The sequence below is a fragment of the Calliphora vicina genome, chromosome 1 (genome assembly GCF_958450345.1).
Source record: "Calliphora vicina chromosome 1, idCalVici1.1, whole genome shotgun sequence".
Lineage (NCBI taxonomy): Eukaryota > Metazoa > Arthropoda > Insecta > Diptera > Calliphoridae > Calliphora > Calliphora vicina.
Genome location: NC_088780.1, coordinates 106,295,813 through 106,313,540, shown reverse-complemented (window position 1 = coordinate 106,313,540; position 17,728 = coordinate 106,295,813). Strand labels below are relative to the sequence as shown.

The 17,728-nt window shown below is 27.9% G+C and overlaps 1 protein-coding gene across 2 annotated transcripts in view; it reads left to right on the top strand.

The window, feature by feature from the left end:
• Positions 1-17,728, top strand: part of Cow (Proteoglycan Cow) — a 305,796-nt gene that overhangs the window by 18,457 nt on the left and 269,611 nt on the right. The window lies entirely within an intron of this gene.

The window sequence follows — 17,728 nt, the reverse complement described above, 5'->3', positions numbered from 1 at the left end:
CGCGTCATATTTTCAGTCATATTTGTAATACCGATTAGTTAAGTAAATTCAACTTAAAATTATATAAACTAAAAACAACTTTATATTATTATATTATCTATATATGTATATAAAAATGAAATAGTCCATGTATGTAATGGCATCACGTGAGAACGGCTGATTTTTTTTATTCGATTCGAAATTTTCAGAAGATGGTTTGTAAAGAAAAAAAATTAATAAATTCGGGGTAAAACTAGGATTTTTTTAGTCCAATCGACTGTAATAAAAAGCTTTTTGCAAATAAATAAGAACAGGCAGGTGTATGTGGGTTGGATAAACTTGCCGAACTAACATTAGTAAATGCTACCGAGCGAAGCCGGGCGGTCAACTAGTTTTATATAAATATAAGTACAGAAACTCTATACTTTGGAGTATATCGAAAGCCGGCTTCGCTAAAGGTACCTTTTCGGTATATCGTAATATTTTACCGTCATATAGATTCAATATGGAGTTTTTGATTCACAATGTTAATCAAATGTACCATATTATATATCAGATGAAAGGTATTTTTAAGCGCTATTCAATGATAACCATATTGTGCAAATAATTTATTAATTATAGGAGATATTTACTATATTTACTACTCTCTTAAACTAAGAGAGAGCAGACAAAAATATTAAAATACAAGTTTTTGTTATGATCTTGTGCGAGATGCACTTTGCATATCAAAATAAAATGTTTAGTGTGATTATTAGATCCAGTAACTTGTTTTTTAGTTAAAATCATTAAATATTGATTTGAATTAAAATTTTAAGCCACTTTATTACATCTATTTCGGAGTACTGATAATAAACGATAATATTGGTACCGGAACGTGACACTGGAACATGAACAAAATCAAATAAAAAATTAACTGTTAAACGAGCTTTGTTCGGCCTCTATTAACTTTTTTGTGATACTTTGTTGTTGATAGAACGATTTTATAAGATGAGTGGTACAATTTTCAGCATTTGGGGTTTATATGTCTAAGAAACATTTTAGTACAAAATAGAAACCACACTCTTTTGTCGAAATTTTCCATTACCAGTATATTTCTGCTTAAAAACACTGATGCTTCCGCACTAGTTTTCATAGATCTTTGACTTCAAATAACCTCACAAAAATAAATCCAAAATCACACGATCTAAAGAGCCAATTTTGATCAACGAAACAAGAGAGTACACGACCGGCCAATATTTTAAGCAGTAATTAAATTGTTAAACGAGCGTATGTCTTATCTTGTTGAATCCACATGTCGTCCACATCAATCATCCATTCGAGGAAATATGGTACAATGATGCCTCCAACTCAAAATCCGCAAAAAAAATTAACATTTCGAATGCATCCACAGCATTCGGCAAAAACAAATTGGCTTTGGAGTCCTAAACGAATTACAAAGATAACAAGGCGAAAATGTGCCTTGTTGTCTTTCGTTTTATTTCGTTGATAACACTTTACGGCAAATTCAAATCTTAAGAGAATTTTGAGATTCCCTTTATAAGCAATGTTTTAGCAATGTTTTGGAAAGATATTTAAATACTTTTAAAGCAAAGAATTATTTCCTAAAAAGTCATGAATTATGAGCGATGTTATTTTTTTAATTTTTTATTCTAGATGTTGTGCTCCTTATTAAATAATGATTTATTTCAAGTTATTGAAGTCGTTTAAACAATTATTTATCACTTTTAGAATAATGTGGATTTCCACTTTTTGCTAAATACAAATATATTTTGGTAAATATTTAATTTATTTATAATTTAACAAAAAAATTTTAACTTACCAATAGCAACAATGAAAGTATCACCTAGAAAATAAATAAAAAAAACAGCATTAGTACTGGTATGTACATATAAAAAAAATTCCATTTAAAATTTAAATTTAATTTCAAAATAAAAATCATGCCTCCAAATGAAAAAATTACAGAGAAAATATTTGCTTTCAACATACAAGTTTCGTGCTTGGTTTAACAATCATCCTTGCTTTTAATTTATAGCTTTAAAACAGAATTAGTCATTGAATCACTCAGTCAGTCATCAAAAATCCCACGGCATTCCATATCAAAATAACAATAACAGCAGCAAGCACAACGATAACGATAAAAACAAAGAAACAAACTTCAATTTAAAAACAAAATGCATTGAAACACAACAAGTAGGGTTCTATAAGTCGATTGTTCGAACAATCGACTATTTCCTGAAAAAAGTCGAAAAGTCGAAATCGACTTTTTGGTCGGAAAAAAGTCGAACAATCGATTATGTTATCTCAAAAGTCGAATAGTCGAAAATAGTCGAAAAAAGTCGAATAGTCGATAAAAGTCGACTTTTTAGATTGTTAAAAAAAATATTGCACTTGCATTTTTTGTAGTGTATGCTAATATATGTAAATAATAAATAAATAAATGTTTATAAAATAAAGCTTTTTTCTACACAAAATTCTTACAACATTATTCTAACTATTATCGCCTTGATAAATTTAATTTTATTGCTAAATATTACAATAGCCGCATCAATAAATGTAGAAACCATGTATTTTTTACAAGAAATGGTAAAAAGTCGAAAATAGTCGGAAAGTCGAAAGTAGTCGAAAAGTCGAAAAAAGTCGATTAACTAAAAAGTCGAAAGTTCGAAAAGTCGACTTTTCATAAACTACCAAAAGTCGAAAGTTCGAAAAGTCGACTTTTTAAAAAACGAAAAAAGTCGAAAGGTCGAAAAGTCGACTTTTTGTTTCAGCTATAGAACCCTAACAACAAGGGTAAATAAACAGAGGCTTTACAGCGCAACAACAACATTAACAGTCGCAGCACAAAAGCAAAACTACAATAACAATTTCCAACTAAAAATGTACTTTGCCAAAAACAAACAAAAAAAAAATTAAAAGAAGAGAAAAGTATGAATGTATGTATGTATTTATATTTAAAGTATGCTTTTAGGGGCATAATAAAAAAGAAAAGGAATTTGGTATGTGTATGTGTATGTATGTGTACATACTGCTACATACATACCAATAAATGTTAAAATATAACAAAAAAAGAATAAATATATTTTTGTATACCTTAGGTTACGTGTATGAAGACCTTAATTTTCCTGATGATCTTTAAAAAAACCAAAAAAAAAGCTTAAATTCAGCCAGAAATGTAGGCTAAACAAAAGTACTATACATAACATCTACAGCCAGTACCAGAAAAAAGAGAAAAAAAAAACAATACTGGCTTCGTTGCTGAAGGCCAAAACTGTTGAAAATACATACATAGTTATAAACTTTAAAAGAGTCAAGTCTTTTGCGACTACATTATTTATTTAGGACAATACATAAGTTAATTAGTAATTAGTTATTGCTTTTGTTTTTATATTGTAACTTTGTTCAATTTTTTTGTGAACGCAAACGATTAAGGATGAACATTAAGTAATTTTGTTATAAAAATAAAAACAGTAAAACAAACATAATTATGATATACATCCAGCATGTCACACAGTGCTGCCAAATGCCCCTTTGTGCGGTCAAAAGTCGAAAAAAACAAGTTTTTAGTTGGGTGTTTTTTGACATTGTGTTGGTTAAAGAAATGCCCTAGGAGTTGAAAAATTTTCATAGTAAGGTAGGTTCCTTGCCTCAAATGCCCTTCATAATTTTAGTTTGAATGAGGTCTTCAGACGAGGAAATCAAACGAAACAAAATGTATTCTAGAGCTGAATGTAAGTACCATAGGGTAACATAGAGACGAAATTGTCAAAAACCTAAGTCTGTTGTCAAAAACCTATCTCTTGCAACAACAAAATACATGCTAGTCAATGTATTTTGTAGTTGTATCAAACATATGATTTGTTGTATTTTTGTTTGACAAATATAAGTGTCTCGTCTCTATGTATAATGCTCTATGGTAAGTACAATAAGTAAAATTTAAATCTGAATGTAAATTTCTAAATAGTAAATTGACAGAAAAAGATATGTAGGGACTGTTTTTTTTAAATATTTTTTTTTTGTCAAACAAAATGGATATGATTGACTGAATTCTTTTTTATCTTGCTATATTCTGTTCTCTAAGCTATTGGAGGTAGTAACTAAAAGTATTATGTAACAAATAAAATAGAATTCAGCTGCCCGTTGAATATTTGTACAAGCTGCAAAAATAACATAAATTGACGAAGATATTTTATATTATACCAGCTAAAACCCGGTGTACTTCGTTATCTGTATCGTAATGAAATAAAACGTATGGTTTTGGAGGTATTTAAAAATAACTGATTGCCTGTTCCGGTCAGTCCCAATTTTTTGGGTGGTGCAACGCCCATTTTTAAAATTCTGCCCGTTTTTAGCCAAGAAGCGCACAATGGTACCGAAGTAAATTTCGCGAAGTTTTGCGACATTCACAATTATAGTTCAACAGATATTCCATAATAACTATTAACTTGAAATTTCAAAATAAAAATTTTCGTATGACTGGACCCATATTAGGTGGGGCATTTTGAATTTTCGAATTCTGATTCTGTAATCAGCGACACCAAAAATTCTCATATACCAATTAGTCGACAATTTTCTACATTTTTCAATTTTTGGCCGCACTGTGTTTCAGTGTAATATGTTAATGGAAATATACCAGTTTGTTTAAACAACTTTTATACCCTTCACCATGCGTGGTAGTGGTATATAAGTAATGAGATCGAAATAACCATAGCACACATTTTTCTTTAAAACTTTTAACCCAAGTATTATTTGATTTTTTTTATCAAGTTACCTTGATCATTTGTTGATAATCTGTTTAAAAAGAGTGACGAGAAAAAGTGCGTAACTAAAATTATGAAATATTTTCAACAAAACCAAACTGGTTCCTGTAGAAGGAATGGTCCACATCATATTTCTAAAGCCAATAAATAGAAAGCATTTTCAAAAAAGCTCCCACCCCACAAGAAGAAGTCTAACCGGGTCAAATCACACGACCTCGGTGATCAGTTCAAATCACCTACACATGAGACCATGTCCTCAAATCGCACGTGCAAAATTTCCCATGTGACATGAGCTATGTGGTACGTATATATTATATTTTTCAATAGACATCTAAATAACGTATTCGTGTAAAAAAATTTTTTTATAAATATGTTTTTTTGTCGTCACTAGAGGTCGCTAAAGTTAGTATATTTTCAAAATAAATTTTATGGAGAAAAATATATTTTGTTTATTGTTAACTAAAAGCTAAAAGTTCGTCTTAAAAGATATAAACTCGCGATTGGCTGCAAATGAAAGAATATGAATGTGGAATTATTGGAATTTACTGTTTTTGTCAAAAAAAAGTTTAACTGTTTAATCTGCACAATTTTTAATAATTAACATGTTTTTTATTGTAAGCCTGAAATTGTAAAACTTTGTTGGAATATTAGTTAATCTATTTTGATTATGTTTTAATATAGAATAGCCTTAAGCATTATCTATAAGAAAATGTAATCATTAGTTGTCGTTTTGTATGAAAACTATTATAATTTTGTTTTTGTTTAAATGTTTAAATTCACATTTCGTAAATTTTCAATTTGATGGTTTGGGGAAATAGCACCAGATTTTTGGTTTTTTATAAAATAATACCATTTTTTCTTTTAAATAACTAAGAAATATTGCGTTATTTAACAAAAGTAGTTTAATGGCATAAAGTGTATTAATAGGTCTTTATTTGGTTCTTTATGTTGTATGTTTTTTTTGCTGAAATCCAAAAAAAGCCAAAGTTTGATTTAATTTTGAAAAAAAACATGTCAATCAATTTTAATTTTTCTTTATTTCCTATCTGTTATTTATTATAATGTGAAGTCATTATTTGTTCATTTTGACTAGAACTTTAAAAAAAAATTATTTTTGATGGCACCGATAAATAATACATTTTTACCGTAAATGTAAGTAACTCATTAATTGAATATAACCTACATATCCTTAGTTTGAGATAGTAATATGAGTTTCTGCTGATATTATGAGCATTTAAAGTATAATCCAACATCCAGTTTACAATATTACAGCTGAACCATAAGTCTATGAACATTAGAAAATGTCCGTCAATCCGTCCTTCAGAATTTAGAAAATAAATACAACATTTCACTATTTTTTTAAAAAAAGGATATATGGCAGTTATGTAAATCCTTGCTAGAATTGAAATGTTAATAACTAAATTAATGCTTGGTTCCAAAATAAAAAACGATTTTTACGATTTTTTTTAAAAAAATTAGATGTGAATTAGATTGAAATCTTGATGTCTTGGAATTATGAATATCCTTTCCATGAAATTTTCATAATTTTGCATTTAATATTATAAGAGAACAATAATTTCTGAAAATTAATAATTTTATTTAGGTTTATAGGTTTTTTAAGGAAAAGGTTATGTGGCAGCCACCCGAATCCTTGCTACGATTGTAATAAAAATTTTCACAAACAACAATAACTTTATTAAAATGATTATAACCAAATTTTAAAATGTTAGGAGTATAACTGTGAATTTTATTCAAAATTATATGTTCAGGATATATGGGAGATACCCGTGTCCTTGCACGGATTTATTCAAGAATTATATTTTTTCTTAATCTTACCAAAAGGTAATATTCTACAAATTTTTATTCGTCTGCAATAACTCCTTCTATTTTTGTCCATTGCCTATATGAAAACAAAGCACTGTGCGCCGTCTTGTTGAAACCATATGTCAACCAATTCAGGCTAAAATAAGTAGGTAATCTGCGACCTATAGCACTAGCAGTTATTTGTTGACCCATTCATCCAGAAATGGGCATCATCGTAAAAGCGCGCTTCAATATGGCCGCTATCAACTGCCAAAGTTCGAAAGTCCCTATTGGAAGACCCTTTGTAAGCAGTAGTATTGCTTTCACATTTTCTATTGAATTCAAGGATTCAGACATTTTTGCAGAGTTTATCCCACATAAAGATTTATTTCGATATTATAGGAAAATAAAATAATTGATTCTACGAATTACTTAATTTAATTTAAAATACACATTTAGTATAAAGGATGTAAAGTAATAAGTTCTGAGAAAACTGTGGTTAATAAAAAAAAGAATATTTGCTTACTACAATAAATAGGTCATTCGAGAATATATATTTCTTTTATTATTTTCGAAGAACTTATTACTTTCCATGCTGCACAATATGTTGTACCCTTTTCAGGTTGGATACACTTTATATAATTGTCGTGGTTGTTGTTGTTATTTTATGCTGAAGATGTTTCTGCAAATATTGCAACTTACTGAAGATTTTTTGACGCAACTGCTGCTGTTGCGGCTTATTTTTTTTTTTTCAAAATGTCTCAAACATTTGCATGTACAAATGAATTTCTGCCGAGTAGCTACATATTTTCAGTGGTTTTCATATAAAACACTTCGAAGATTGCAAAAAAAAAAATATCTTGAAATTAAGCTGAAGGCAAAATAAATCTTCTCTCATAAATATCTGTGAAAAGGAAAACAAATCATAAGATTTGATATATTCAAGTGGGGCTTGATTTAATATTAAAATAAAATATGACTACTTGGAAAATTTTTAATACAAGTAAGTGTAGTATATACATAAATATATATATTATTTAAATTACGGTAAAAATAAAACTCCTCAAATGAGTATTTTTCTGACCGGAAAAATTAAACTCCTCAAATGAGTGTTTTTATGACGGCTATTTAAAATTCTTTTCTTACGAGTTTCATGGGAACTTTTATTTTTACGTTGAATAATAACTGTTAATTGCGGAGTTGAGATAATTTTGAAAGAGCATATCAATAAGAATCTATTGGTATATAAAAGTATAGGTCTCCGTTGACTCTAACACAGAGAAGTTTTGATTTAAAATTTTCTTTACGGCCAAATAATCGGCTACGTTTGTCTCCTTAGTCTAAATGTATTCCCATGATAGTCAAAGAGATGTCATATGGCGCAGATGAAAACATCAGCAGAGTTGTGATATCTCCCACAGAGTTTAAATTATGCTGTTAAACTGTTTGTATGTAGCGTCAATTCTCAATGTAATGCATAGCATTTTTCTGTTTGACTTGATTCATGTTTTGAATTCTAATTAACGAATTCATTTCTAAATGGGAAAATCTGACAAAAATAATGTAAATGAAATATTGAGTAAAAACAAACTATTGCCCAATTCACAATTGGTGTTGTAGCGTTGTATCGTTGTATGTCGTAATTTTTTTTATTAATGTTTTGTTTTTGTTTCGAAAAATTAGTTTGAAAAATATTTACGACATACAACGCTACAACACTACAACATCAATTGTGAATTGGGCATATGTACCTGAAATCACATTGCTACAACTTGATGCAAAGTATTTTATTATTTTTCGTTTTTATTGCATAAATTATTTTAAGTTTTTTCACGTTTTTAAACACTTAAAATATTTATTAATGGTAAACTTGTGTTTTGTAACATTCTGTGGTTAAAAATTAATTAAAGGAACAACAAAACTGTTTAGTATTGTTTTCCAGGTGCTACGAACTAAAACAAATTAAATGAAGGTTCATTTCAAGGACCAAATTAACTTTTAATACAATTAGATTTTTTTAAGCCCGATAGAACTTGAAATTGCTAAAAATAAGTCAAAATAGTAAGTTTTAATCGAAAAATAGTGTTTTATTCGAAATATAACCACATGACAATAAAATTTGAAAATCATTTCGGGCATTGCTGGCATTATGTCCTCCTGGCCGTGTAACAGTCGTCTATAAGTTGCGTGAATCGATGGCTGATTTTCAAAATTTCATATGTAGCGTTGTTCAAGATTCTATATTTTTATGATGATTTGCAGGAGTATACTGATCATAAATGTCAAAAAGTGAGCGCAGTATGACAGTTAACCCATAATAAGTTCTATCGGGCATAAAAAACAACCGTTAAAATTTAAATTTTGGAAAATTTCATATGTAGCGTTGTTCAAGATTCTATATTTTTATGATGATTTGCAGGAGTATACTGATCATAAATGTCAAAAAGTGAGCGCAGTATGACAGTTAACCCATAATAAGTTCTATCGGGCATAAAAAACAACCGTTAAAATTTAAATTATATATAGAGATATAAAAAAAGTGTTAATATCACATTCTAAATTAAAATTAAATCCCTCAGAGAATTTATGGCATTAAAGTTTTAGCGTTTTAATTCTATTCTCTGTTATTTGTCACTTCTTTTGGTTTTGTGATACATAGAGTACGACAATGATATGAAAATCTATATCTATCAAAATCTATTATAACATAAAATTCCTGTGAATTGTTCTATGTAAAACAAATAATATACGATCACATACAGACATACATACATATTAATTTGTGTTTTCATAGAATTCTACCACAATGAGAATAGTATCAAAGAGTGTGTGGATTCTGTGATAGCGATGCATGTAGTTAAGAGGAGTTGATTTTAAAAGTTAGATGAGAATGTAACTATAACAACAATATATGAATGCATCTTAGGTGTGTATGTATGTGCTACAATTACTCGTACAGCCAGTGAGACAAAGTAACATTTGCATTTGACAACATCTACATAAATAATCAAATACATACATTTGAAAAATACACACATATCTACATATGGGCAATTCCACGAGAATGACAACCATGACAGAAAAAACAAAAAACCCAGAAAACACAAAAATGTTACTATGTGAAAGTATTTTGACTCTGATTATTTGTTTTTGCTATTATAAAATTGTTTATTGAAACAGAATATATCGTCACCTAAAATGCAAAACAACGTATCATCAAAAAATTCGAAATTGGTTTTATTATTGATTACGCTTCACTACATCATATTACATATGTGTACAAAATTTTAAACTTTTACTATCAAAAATAACCAAGTTATAACCAAAATTGAAACTAAAGTATCATCAAGTATATGATTTTCTTAAACAAAATAACGTATATGCTTAGAGTAATTAATTAATAAATCGTTTTTACGTTATTTTAGGTAGTATCCACATTTTTATACCCTTCACCTTCGTGAGAAGGGTATATATAAGTTTGTCATTCCGTTTGTAAAAGTATATATATTCTGGATCCTTATAGATAGCGGAGTCGACTGTTGAAATAAATTTTCTGAAGACCCCAGATATCTTCGGGATCCAAATCTTCAATAATTCTGTCAGACATGCTTTCGAGAATTTTGCTATTTAAAATCAGCAAAATCGGTCCACAAATGGCAGAGATATGAGGAAAAAACCAAGACAACCTCGATTTTTGACCTATTTTTGACCTATATCTGGATTACATTAAACCTTTTTTAGTTTAAAAAAGTAGTTGTTAGTAATTAAAATAAAAAAATATAATAAAATAACAAACTGCTTTTATTTAAAATAAAAAAATATTATTATTTAAGTTTTTATTTTTTCATAAAAATTTATATTGATGATACTTTTTTTTGTTTCAGAAAATAGCAATTAAAAAAACGTAAGCCACATATCTTAAAGTGTGCTTTGAAAAAATTATTTTTTTTTCATAAAATATATTTCTAGAGTCATTGTAATTCAGATTTGAAATTTTTGTTTCAATATCTCAAGTAGTTTTCATTTTATATCGTTTTTTGCTTCTCCTATAAACTTATGAAAAGTGGTGTTACGTTATTTTGCATTTTAGGTGACGATATGTATATTTTCTATTTATTTTTTTAGTTTTTAAATACATATATTTACAAAATATATATTGTTGTGCTATAAGAGAAAAATCTGTCACGTTCGGTATGTCACGTACGATATTCAATTTTATTTATTATAAAATCATCCAAAGATTGTTTTTATTTAAATATGACGGATTGTAAAGGAAAAATATTTGGTTTAGTGTAAGAAATTATAAGAAAACATAACGCCTCTCACGATTCGCAAATTTTCGAATATTTCTACATGTACGTACGATATACCCTTGTTACGCTCGATATTTTGGACAACAATGTTTCGAAAGAACTTAATGGAACATAAGTTGGAACATAAAGACCAAATTATTATTCAAATACTCTTATTTATATGTATGTATAAGAATGTGTATGAAATATAAGCATACAATCACTTATTTCATTTCGATATGCAAACATATATGTAAACATGTATAGGTACTAGGGTATTCAATCTTGGTCGGTTAACTGTTCGAATAATTTAAAATTGACGATTTTCAAATAACAAATAAACCGGTTAATTTGTGTCGATTAACCGATTAACCGAAATTTCTTTTTTTTTTGCACTTTATATAGAAATATAGTTTAAAACACACAAATTTTAACTCGTGAACATTTCCTTCTAGCAATAGTTTTTTGAAGTATTGCACGAAAACTGAAACTAAGGATTTTGGAAATGTCCTTTTTTCTACAATGTTTCTATAATGAACTTTGTCCTAATGACTCCGAGGACGACATGGTAATAGACGAAACTGAAGACATTACTGAAACGAGTCTTTTACCAGAACTTGACGAAACTAATAAAGTATTCCAAATCAAAAAAACAATCCAAAAATAACTCCAATGGTATGATGGAGGATTTTATATGCTTAGAGAAAACAAAAAATGAACTGAGAAATTGGATAATCTTTATCATGCCTTATTTTCCATTTCTACAATCAGTGAGAGAGATTGTCAAGTTTTAAATATTAAAAAGTCGTTTAAAAGGAAAGTATTTAAATTATATTCTTTTTTTAAAAGATTATTGCAGAAGATTCCCTATTTATTGTTTATTGTTTTGTTGAATTGTTATGTTATGTTTTGTTTGGGTTATAAGTTTTTGTTTTTTTTTATTAACAAAATGCTTATAAAAGTACACAAAATTCGTGTTTTTCCTTTCATCGAATAATTTAAAATTAACTGATTATTAACCGATTAAATCTAAACCCCGATTAATTATTTGCTCGATTAACCGATTAAATCAGGAACCCGATTAATTGAATACCCTAATAGGTACTTGGAAAACCTAGATGAGAAGACTGAAAAATGTTTTTTTAATTATTTCAACCAAATCTTGAAGTTTAATACTAATAAACAATATATGAAATAGAACCCGGTAGCAGTGTTGTGTATACTACTGTTGATGATGTTGGTGAAACTACATTAATATTCATACAGAAATTCCAGTGAAAATTAGGACGGAAGTGCATACTTTAATGACCAGGGCAACCAAAAAATACAATAAGATATTTTTAGCATTTCGATTTGTTAGTGCATATTTTTGCATATTTTATTATTAAATGCATATTTTTGTTGCATATCTGTGATTATTCTTTATTATATTTTACTGTTTGTTAATTTATCATTGACTTAGGATACTTAATTTACATCGATTGGCATTAAATCTAAAATATACACACACAAAAATTTTAAAATAGAAAATGTTAATTTTTATTATTTTTTTTTAAATTGAACAAATATCTATCGTAATCTATGAAAATCTATTTTTATTAATATTAATAAGTAAAAAAATTAAAATAAAAATTTAGGTTGCTGAAAACAATTTTGATTGGGATTAAAGGGGTTTTTAATAATATTCGAAAACATATAGATGCACTAAAACCCATTTCATAATTTTACCAGAAAATGAACACGGTCTCCATCGGGTTTGTTAAAATATATAGAATTTACGGTTTCAACGTGCTAGATATCGAGCCCTTAGCGCAGATTTTTTGCGTTCTCATTGTTAATAACTTCAAAAATATAGGGGGTAAGATTTTATCGTAAGTCAATGTTTACATTTTTCAGTAAACGAAATTTATCGTAAGCGACACACAGTGGTATAGAAAAAAAAGAGGGAAATAAATATGTAACTTCTAAATGGCTAGATTGGTTTGAATGAAATTTCACATGCGCAAAGAAGAAGTGTTGTCGAGTTTAAGTTTTGAACGTGGACCTCATGTGCCCACCAGGGACGCCACCAAGGCTCCTCAAAGTAGGACACCTCGGGTATGTTACATTTTTAAAACGATATTATGTCTTCGTTTGTTTTCCGATTACACACATTGAATCATCTCATCGAGCACTACATAAAACCTCGTCGTAGCTATCAAATATATCTTAATTTTACCCGCCCTACTCCAGTATGGATATTGTATGGATATTATAACCAAAAAACTAAAAACTATCTGAAATGGGAATTGAGGGATTGCTGATAATAAATTTCAAATTTCGTTTTTACTTTTCCATTTTAAATAGAAAAATCTACATAACTGTGAAATTTCATTAAAAACTATTCATAAATAAAAACTTAATTTCAATTCGAAATATTTGTATCTATGCAAAAATTCAATAAAAAACATTTTTTGTCATATTTTTCAATAAAGCATTTCATGAATTTTTAATTGTCAAAAGTTATAAATATTTTTGAAAAATAGACAAATAGCTTGAACGAAATTATATTATATCGCATCATAACATTTTTAATTCTATGTATAAATTTAAAAATAATCAAAAAAAACCTTCTCCTGTAAAATTTGTGTTTTGTCGCTTACGATAATTTGGCGCTAAAGGCCTGGTTATGGTTTGTGCGGTCCAGAAGTGGTGATTTTGACACGGATGACAAAGATCGCCTAGGCCAAAAATTTAAAGACCAAGAATTTGGGGCATTAGTCTATGAAGATTGTTGTAAAACTCAACAAGAGCTTGCTCAATCATTGGGAGCTACTCAAGTAGTAATTTCAAAACGTTTCCATTGAAAGACGATTTTGCATGTCCGAAATGATGCTTGCACGCTATAAAAGAAAATCATTTTTGCACCGAATCATTACTTGCGATGAAAAATGTATCCATTATGATAATCCGAAGTGTACTCCGTCCAACTACTATTTGTTTCGATCGTTGAAGAACGCTCTCTGTGGGATACTTCACTTTGGGACAGAGTATCCGATATTGGCTTGATGCGTTCTTGGCCTCAAAAGATGAGCAGTTATTTTGGATCAGAATCCATATGTTCCCAGAAAGATGATAAAAGGTCATACCTAACAATGGCCAATATGTACTTTGAATAAATTTATGTTGTACAATTGTTTCAAAATAAAAGTTAAAAATTTCAAAAAATATCCCGCATTTTATAATTAATAACATTAAATTATGTTGTTAATAATACTACGAATGTATTTTAAACATTGGAATGCATTTGTTGTTTCTAAAATCTTGATTTTGATTGGAATTGGAAACAAAAGTTATAAAGCGATTTTTTTTAAATATTTTGAACGATATTGTATGTATCGTTCATAATTATGTGAAGCAATGTGAGTTCCCCAACAGTTTGAAAAGTGCCAATTGGAAACCTTACACTAGCTGTGTGGCTGCTAAAGCTGTAATTAAGTGGTTATCATTTGTAATAGACAATAGTCAGATAATCGTCTTAAGTTTCTGAAAATAAATTCAAATAAAATGAAATCCTCTTCGATGCCCATATGTAATGCTGAATGTGGATATTGGTATTTCATTAGTCATTGATAATGTAGTAAGTCCAAAATTTAAGAGATCAGAATAAATAAGAGCTGTGTGGCTTAGTGATTAGCGGATTTGACTTCAGAACGAGACTTTATGAGTTCAATCCCCCGCTCTCTGACAAATAATTTTTTATTTTTAATGCAGGAGTATTAGAATTATTGCATTTAACAGCGAAGTGTTATTAATAGTGTGACAATCGTCCACCTACCATGACATCCCATGTTAAATTCACCAGCCAATAATGTTGAATTTAAAATGGGGATCACTAGTAGTAGTTCGTAGTGGCAAACTATTTGGACGTGGCGGAATTAGTTCAATGAACTGCAGGGTACCTTTTTTAAGAATTGTGAGTCATTATACAAACACACACACACCCATTTACACATACCGCTGCCATTTTCTATGCATACATGTACATGTTTTAGACAAGTAGTCGTCGTTTTGTATTGCCAAAAACCTCTCCACTTTGCCAACATTCTAACGGAACATGCTAAAATGAATGTTAACAAAAACTAAACACAAAAACAGCTACAAAACCATTAAGAGCATATAGTTGTAATTGTATTGGTAAAGGTGTCTGCATACCCAGCAAGCATACAGTCAAACATTTGAAATATTATGGCTTTTTCATTTGATATTAAACCTTTCCTTAGACATTAAAGAAAATTTTAGTAAAAACATTTCTAACTGTTGAGAAAGTCAATAATTGCAAATACATACTATCAAATTATTCTCAAATATTTTACAATTGAGAAAGTCCTTGATTTCAAATTCTGGGTAGTTACGTATAGTATACTACTCGTCTGTTTTGATGAGTGTATTTATGATTCCTTACTAATATACTGGCAGGTATTTATGTATGAATGTGTTTATACATGTTTATGCATATTTATGTATGAATGAATTCTGTATGTGTATGTCTCTTTATTATTTACAAGTAAAATCCCTTTAATGCCAAACGTTTTTGAAATGAAAAGTTTAACTTTTATTGTTGTTTTTAATGATGATTGCATTAGTTTTATATTTAAATAGAAAAGTCAAGAGTAAAAACATCAAATGTTTATAGCTTGTTGTAACTAGGGTTTTTAATTTCCCAACCTTTTTTGACTTCCGGGAATCGGGAAATTTTTTTCTAAATTCCCGGGTACCCGGCTATTCTCGAAATATATAATGATACTGTAAATTAGGAATATTATAGCCAAATTTAATATAAAAACTTAGTGTTATAATTATTAAATATCAGAGCTTCGAACTAATTAATAAAATTTGAACTTAATTCACTAAAATCTTAATCCGAAATTAAAGAATGTCAGTCTTTCATTCCATAAATCCATTCCTAATATTTAATTTTTTAGATTCATTCCAAAGTCTTTGTTTAAACTGAATTAATTTTAATTAATAAAAGAATTTATTCAAACTATGAATGATTAAATTTTTGTTAAATCAAATCATTTACAAAATTAATTGAAAACATTGCCTTAAACCTTTTTGTACTAGATTTTAATTGAAGAAAAATTTAATCATTTAATAAATTTTTGAATTTTTGATTTTTGTTATGGATTTGAAGAAGAAATTTAAAGAAATTAGAATGATCACTGTTTTTTGGTGAAATAAATAGAGTTATAACTTGTCTTCAATGTATTTTCGTCAGTTTTTAATTCCCGGGAATCCCGACTAAAAATCGCAAGGATCGGGTAGTGAAAAATTGGCAAAATTCCCGGTATAAAAACCCTAGTTGTAACATTAATTAACAGTTTTTATTATTGTTGTTGTTACTTCTCTTTAGTTTTATAAATTTCCATATTGAAAATAAATTCTTTGGGTATTTTATTTGCAACAGTCAAATACATAGTATTTTATGCTGAAGATAGAAACTTGAGAAAAAAAACTACATATCGTCACCTAAAACAACGTATCATCAAAAAATTCGAAATTGGTTTTATTATTGATTACGATTCACTACATCATATTACATATGTGTACAAAATTTTAAACTTTTACTATCAAAAATAACCAAGTTATAACCAAAATTGAAACTAAAGTATCATCAAGTATATGATTTTCTTGAACAAAATAACGTATACGCTTTGAGTAATTAATTAATAAATCGTTTTTACATTATTTTAGGTAGTATCCATATTTTTTTTAATAAATTTGTTGCAATTGAATATTTTTTGCAGTCTTAATGAAAATTTAATGAAGAACCTTTTTTAGTTTAAAAAAGTAGTAATTAAAATAAAAAAAATATAATAAAATAATAAAGTGCTTTTATTTAAAATAAAAAAAATATTTTTATTTAAGTTTAAAAAAAATATATTTCTAGAGTCATTGTAATTCAGATTTGAAAATTTCGTTTCAATATCTCAAGTAGTTTTCATTTTATATCGTTTTTTGCTTCTCCTATAAACTTATGAAAAGTGATGTACATTATTTTGCATTTAAATTTAAACTGGTGTCCAAGTAGTAAAAACTGAGAAAAATAATGATAGCTTCAGTTTTTGAAGTAAAGTTTTTAAAAAATTTCGGAAAATCAGGAAAAATATTTTTTAACCAGATTTTTTTTTCACCAACATTTTTTTTCCGCCAAATAATTAAAAAAATTGCAAACACAAAAAAAAAAAAAAATTATAAAATTTAAAAAAAACCAATTTCAAAAAAAAAAAATTTCCAAAAAATGAAAAATACAGCTTCGGAAAAAAATATTTAAAATTTTTATTTTGAAGTATAATTTGGTGAAGAGTATAAAGATTCGCACAGTCGAATATAGCTCTCTTACATGTTTTTTATAGAATAAAAAATATATCGATATACAGAAGTTATGGATAACTTTCTTAAGAAACTTTATCGAGAAAATTTAAGTTTCTTCTACTTTGTTTAGAAAATTTAACGACAACTTTATTTTTCTGTAAAAAAAATATCGATAACATTAACTTTATATACAGAAGTTATCGATAACTTTAATTTTCTATCGAAAAGTAATCGATAATTTTAACTTTTTACAGATAAGTTGTTTGATACCTTTAACTTTCGATAGAAAAGTTGTCAATACATTTAATTTCTATAGAAAAGCTATCGATAAGTTTAATTTCCTATGAAAAACTGATCGATAACTTGAATTTTCTATAGAAAATTTATCAATAAATAAAACTTTATATAGAAAATTCAAGTTATCGATAACATTATTTTTCTACAGAAAATTCATCGATTTATGAAAATTTATGTTATTTATAACATACATTTTCTATAGATAAGTTATTGATAACTTTAATCTTCAACAGAAAACCTAAC